Source organism: Triticum aestivum, chromosome 2D (assembly GCF_018294505.1).
Source record: "Triticum aestivum cultivar Chinese Spring chromosome 2D, IWGSC CS RefSeq v2.1, whole genome shotgun sequence".
Taxonomy (NCBI): domain Eukaryota; kingdom Viridiplantae; phylum Streptophyta; class Magnoliopsida; order Poales; family Poaceae; genus Triticum; species Triticum aestivum.
This window is the reverse complement of record NC_057799.1, coordinates 635,447,988-635,455,057: the sequence shown is the minus strand read 5'-3', so window position 1 is coordinate 635,455,057 and position 7,070 is coordinate 635,447,988.

Sequence of the window (7,070 nt, the reverse complement as noted above, 5' to 3'; positions counted from 1 at the left end):
AACAACAGACAACAACTCGAGAGCCAGGCATAGCGGATTCGCTCCCTGGTCATCGAAACCCTAGCAATTCCACAACAACTGGATTAGGCCTTACCTTCACCGCAAAGGGCCAAACCAGTATAAACTCTCTGTGTCCTTTGTCCGCTTTAACCCCTTTAAGCTAACCCGTCGCGATGGCTCCATGACTAAGTCCTTTCACTAGGACGTCTGCCGTGACAAAACCACGACAGTTGGCGCCCACCGTGGGGCTATCGCACGATGGTTTCGAGTTCTTAGAGGGCAGCTTCGAAGGGCTCAAGGGATACGCTGTGGGCCGCATGACCAAGAGTCGTCGCGGCAAGCTCTACATCGACAACCAAGGCTGGGGCCCCGAGGCTGGCTCAATGGAGTACGCGTACCGGGTCCCGTTCGGCGGTATTCATGTCTTCATTGGCAAGATTGGTGAGCCAGGCCCTGAGCCGGACATCTGCACTGACATCGTCGAAACGGCTCAATGTGCGAGACCTGCCCGGGCTCAGCCCGCTATGAAGCGTGCCTTCGTGGGAGTCATCCACAGAGCGGAATCTGAGGATTGATCGGCATCTGGTGGTGAAACCGTCGTTTACTCTGATGACAAGTCATCTACTGGAGAGACCGAGTCATTGTACCAGCTGCAAGATGGCCGGTTTGGGGGATGTTCCGATGGCGACAGTATTTTGGACCTCTCTGATCCACCGAGCCGGGTTGCGATCGTCATGGCCGGTACACAGCCTGCGCAGCACTCCTCGACTGCAGTGGCAATGGTTTCCGGATCAGCAGCGGCGACAGCAGCCGGGGTAGGAGGCCCTGCGCGACCGCCGGCTCAGGTGTTATCCGACTTATTTGACGCTTTGGCAGCGCTGCTGGCGGAAGTTAACCCGGCGAATCAGGATGAGCATAACGCGGAGATCGTGAAGGTGAAGGATCAGATAACTCAGGCCAAGGTAGACCTGGCAGCCGAGGATACCAGGATGGTCGCAGAGCGGGCCGAGTTGGAGGCACAGGCTTACCGGCTTATGTTGGATCAGAGCGCGTCAAACAATGTCATGAGGAGAAGGTACCGGTCTCACCTGCCTCCGGTTTATGAGGCCAGGAATTTTTTTAATATCCCAGTAGCAGGAACTAGTAATCAGCCAACGGTAAAACGGGTGGAGGCACCTGGCACGGGGGCGCCGGTTCAGCCACGTCCACTAGATCCGCCTCGTCAGAAAAACGTCCTGTCACAGCACGTCCCAACACCACCGGGTCATTACTCTAACCCGTTGGATAACATTGTTGCCGCCGCTTCACGATTGGCAGCTCTCCCGATCGAAGGCGAGTCCCCAGTAGCGGTCAAGACACGACAGGCTAGAGAGCTCCTTCAGACAGCCTTGACTCAGCAGCAGGCTTATTCATACAGCCGCGAGAGGATTCATTCCACTCCCCGCCCAAGCCGAAGTTGCAGCATGCATGTGGATGAACCGGCCGTGTCAAGCAGTGTGCGGAATCGTAATCCGCCTCGTGGCCATAACCCGGCGGGTGGCGGTGGTGATGCTCAGGACGTGGTGGATCGTGCTAGGGCACGTCGAGAGGCCGAGTTAGCGGCGCAGCACGCGGCCTGTCAGCTTACTCCGGTTCGTCCAACAACTTCGGTGGAACCAGGGGGTACCTCTAGTTCTTTGGGGGTGTCGTGTCTCGTCCCGGCGCTACGCAATGTACGGCTGCCCAAGGATTTCAAGGGCCCACGTAAAGTGCCGAATTACACTGCCGATTTATCCCCCGAGTCATGGGTCGAGAGCTATGAGATGGCAATGGAGATGCTGGATGTTGATGATGCGGCATGTGCTAAATACTTCACCATGATGTTGGAAGGGACAGCTCGCACTTGGTTGAAAAACTTACCAGCTAACTCCATTGGGTCATGGGCCGAGTTAAGGGCCCGGTTCATTCAGAATTTCAAAGAAACATGCAAACAGCCCATGTCAATTGTGGACTTAGCTGCCTGTGTCCAAGAGGAAGGGGAGTCAACAACCCATTGGGTGCGCCGAGTTTCAGAAATTTTGCATTCATCGGACCGCATCAACGCTGATACAGCAGTTTTAACGTTGGAAGGCAATTGCCGGTTTGCACCTCTGAAGTTAAAGTTGGGACGGCTCAAACGTCACTGCAATGACATGGGGATGCTTATGGTAGCTCTGGTGAAGTATGCCGACTCTGATAGTACCAAGGACCCTCAGTCTGACGATGACAAGACAGGAAAGGGAAAGAAGAGCTGCAGCACCAAAGGGCAGCAGCAGAACCCGGCGGGTCATGGAAACAGCGGTAAACGTAAAGCGGATAACAGTTTAGATTTTGTGGCTAATACCAACGCGCAGGATAATGGTCAGCGTCGTCAAGGTAAACCACCCCCGCGTGGTGGAGGATCAGCTCCCAATCCTGAACGCCTGTATCATCTGTTAAACCAGCCTTGCCCAAAGCACGGGTCGCGGGAAAAGCCAGCCACGCACCTCTGGAAGGATTGTTATATTATGCGGGAGTTCAAAAATTCAGATTTTTTTCGGTATGATCATGGACCGGCCAGCGGTTCAGGCCCCGTATCTCATGGGCCGGGTTATGGTGGAGGCAGTTCCGGTTTAGGATTTCACATTAATCAAAGCGGACATGGCAATAAAGGCAATCAGGGTAACCAGGGTGGTTATAATCATCAGGGGAATCAGCAGCAACAGCAGCAGTCGGGTTACCAGAGCAACCCAAAGTAGTTGAATAGTGGGCAGTACCATGTCTTCACCACGACCTGTGCAAGCGCGATCAGAAGCTTCACAAAAGGGCAGTGAACTCCGTTGAACCGGCGGTGCCCCGTTACTTGCGCTGGTCTGAACAGCCCATCGTGTGGAGTCGAGAGGATCATCCGCCCCAGGTTGATAATCCGGGTCATCTAGCATTGGTGGTGGCGCCTCAGGTCGGAGGGTATAAGTTCACCAAGGTACTCATGGATGGAGGGAGCAGTATCAATATCCTTCATTATGAAACCTTCCGTCGCATGGGGTTAACAGATAAAAATCTTAAACCGCCAAACACCATTTTTCATGGTGTGGTGCCTGGTAAATCGGCGTATCCAGTTGGTAAGATAGCTCTGGAGGTTGCTTTTGGAGATGAGCATGATTCGAGATCAGAAACATTGACTTTTGAAGTGGGTGGACATAAGGTATTAAAGGTAAATTTAAAAGTACAACTCACCCAGGAACTGTCTTGAAGGGTGGAAGTTGTGTGGCCGTTGACTCGCCAGAGATTGAATGAGGCGTTCCCTGATAATTCGAATCAGATGGATTAAGAGGCTGTCGGAAACAACCCGCCTTGGGGCAAGAAGTGTCAGGAATATAAGAGACCTCTGATCGACGTTTTTGGACCGGAGTGTTCGGTAAACCGGCGGAGGTAACTACCTGGCCGCTGTGCCGGGTTGTGCGACGAGCTTCATGTTGTTGCTTCTTAAAAAGAAAGTTTGGGTCCAAGTGAGCTAGGGGGTGACAAAATCTTACTTTCCGGTTTGCTTGACGGATTTTCTGTGTTGGCAGAGGATCTGAACCGGAGGAAAGAATAATTACCTCTACATCGCCAGCTTGGCTGCCTTCAGCGTCATCCTGGTAATAGTCATTGTCAATGAGGTGTATGAAAAACGAGCTAAGAGAGTCAAGTTCTACCTGTGAATCTGGATTTTCCAGATCATCATCAGCGTTTGGTTCACACGATTCAGCATTTTTCTTTTTGGCAGGACTCTTGATGGCCTTAGTCTTCACACGAGGTGTCTTCGCCGGTTTATCATGTGGCTTCTTCTTCCAGAACGGATCATCGCCCTGTCAAAGATGGACAAAATTTTGAGAGAGTATTTAAAAGGAGCAAGCTAAAACAAAACGTTATGTGATTCTTACAGTTGGCGGTTTATTGGAGACGCAGAAAGGACTTAACCCGGTCTTGCCACAGACAGCCTCCGGTTCATTCAGTATTTTCTTGACAGACTCAGTAACTTCAGCCTCTGTTAGCTGAATATCAATATGTCGTTGAGGATCTTTCAAACTCCCTGTGTACTCATACATTAAACCGGGGCACCGGCTTAAGGGCAGAATACTCCAGGATATCCAGCAGCGAACAAAGTCGACGCCTATTAAACCGTTCGCCATAAAGGCTCTGAGCTTTGAGAGTTGTGGTGCGTAGTTGGACCGTTCCTTTGTAGTCAGCCTTTGAGGGAATGGATGTGTGTTGCTAAGCCGGTGAGGACGATAACCCGGCAGAGGATTTTCATCAGTTGGAGACGTATCTCGGCAATAAAACCAAGTCTGATTCCAGTCCTTGGGGTGACTATGAAGCTTGGCGTGAGGGAAGCTGACATCTTTCCTCTTTTGAATAGCCATTCCACCAAGTTCAGTGTTGGGTCTGTCTGTAAACTCTGTACGACGGTTCAACTAGAAGAAATCCCTAAACAGTTCAACTGTGGGCTCCTCTTGAAGATAAGCCTCGCAAATTACTTGGAAATTGCAAACATTGGACACAGAGTTTGGGCCAATGTCTTGAGGATGGAGTTGGAAGCTAGCAAGTACATCTCGAAAGAATTTTGATCCGGGAGGGCTAAACCCTCGGCTCAGGTGGTCAACAAACACGACTACTTCTCCATCCTTGGGCTCGGGAGGATTTTGTGGACCGGGGACCCTCCAGTGGATAACTTCTTTCTTTGCTAAAGTGCCGGTTGCGACACAGCCCTCTAATTGCTCTTCTGTAACCCGGGAAGGGACCCAGTTACAAGCGTAAAATTGTTTTGCCATTTCAATGAAAAGCTGGAAAAAGATCAATGCCGGTTTAAGGTTCATGACGGACAAGTATAAAGCGACGCAAGATCAGAAGCATAAACAGAGGCATATGCACATTGTTAAACCGGAGTCTGACATTGTAAAACCGGAGTCTGACATTGGAGGAGTTACAAAGATAAACGAATCGGCGGTTTAAGAGGGGACTAATGGTACCTGCCGGATTATCATTTTCTAAAGTTAAACCGCCTATATTGGTATGGAAGGTACAAATCTAAAAAGTCTAAGTAAGGGAAAAACAAGTTTCACAGATTGATATAGTAATTTCAGATCTGCAGCATATCAGTAAAACAAAATATATTCAGACCTAAAATCCAGGTGTATAAGCAGTTCATCAGGTTTGGATGATTTTTTTTTCTATACAAAAAAGATATGTTATGGATGAAAAAGGGGATTATAACTGTGACTGCGCAAGGAAATGTCAGATCTGAGATCGTCGTTTACACTATGGAGATGAACAGAGAAGAACAAGCCTCGAGCTTCGAGGAACGCCGAAACCCTAATGGTGGATCTAGAGCAAGGGAAAGGAAAACTTACTGATGTTGACGGAGCAGCGGAGGAGCGTCGTGTTTCTCTGGTGCTTTTCAGGTTGATGCAGCGACCGGAGTTGAGGTCGAGGGCGGAGCTTGACGACGACGGCCGCGCGTGAGGGTCAGGTCGGCGCAAGGAGGAAGAAGAAGCAAAGAGGCATGAGGGAAATGAAAAGGACCCCCTGGTCTTATTTATAAGGCGAAGGGATAAGTGACAGGCGCAAAAATTGAGGAGCCCAAAAGTTGGATATGAGACAGAGCTGTCGCCTCGATTGTCGGAGGCTCATTAATGAAGGTGAGATATATACAATCTTTAATAACAGGTGACGTCATGGCGATTTATCATGATCCTGGAAGATGACGTCATTGCGGTTTACAAGATTTACGTGAAGGTGCTAAAGGAGGAATTTTCCTAAGTGTTGAAGGTTGAGTTGGGGATATAACTACTGGGTGTAAACCGGCCAGGAGAGGCCGGGTTATCCCCATAATGAGTTATTTATATTTGAAGCCCGTGAAGACAAGGAGTGTGGCGCTTTACGAAGGCCCAGGGCCCAAAGGCGGATTAGGGCCTGTAGACATAAACCGCCATATCATATGTAACTTATGTTGTAAGATAAGAAAGGGTAGAAACCGAGCCGGACACGTTTATGAGCCGGCGTCGGGATTCTGTAAACCGCCGGGCGTCAACCTATGTATATAAAGGGACTACCCGGCGGCGGTTTAGGAACAACAGACAACAACTCGAGAGCCAGGCATAGCGGATTCGCTCCCTGGTCATCGAAACCCTAGCAATTACACAACAACTGGATTAGGCCTTTACCTTCACCGCAAGGGGACGAACCAGTATAAACTCTCTGCGTCCTTTGTCCGCTTTAACCCCTTTAAGCTAACCCGTCGCGATGGCTCCACGACTAAGTCCTTTCACTAGGACATCTGCCGTAACAAAACCACGACAACATGTGTGTCCCCGACCTCAGTGTTCTCAGGAGTGCTGTATTAGGAGATCAACATTATAATTTGGGAGCCATTGTTGCACGTAGGTTGCATATTAATAGATTTAATGGAGATTTCTTTGGTGGACTTTATGCAACCCGTTTAGCTAATTTTCTTAATATACCCATACGTGAGGATGATATTGAGTTGCCTCCTGCTTATTTAGATTATGAGGCTATGGTTCGTCATCGTTTTATTGAGAGGAACGATCAGTTCCTCCAGTACCGACTAATCTTTGACAGACGATGCACCTATCACGTCGCTCTCCCTGCTTCTACTTTCTTTGACTTTCAGGCGAAGGGGAGATATTTCATAACCAGGGAGGAGGCGAACGAGTATGAGAGGAGGGCTGAGATAGCCCGCCTCCAAGCTGCAGCCCACGATGCAATAACTGTTGCATCTCAGTACGACCCCAACTATAACTTTGGATATCCGCCAGGCCATCCGTGGCAGTAGACCAACTTAGGCCAAAAGCCTAAGCTTGGGGGAGTACGTATCTCTCACCGACATTAGATTTATGTTCACACACTCATTGCTAGTTGTCGGTGCTAATACTTTTTCACTGTAATATCCATGCTAGTTTATTTTCTTTTTCTTGCTTTCTTCTTGTGTGTTTGAAAAACCTTAAGAAAAACAAAAAAAATAGTAGAAGCCTTTAGCTAGTTTACTTTTCTTGCTGTAGTAGTAATAATTA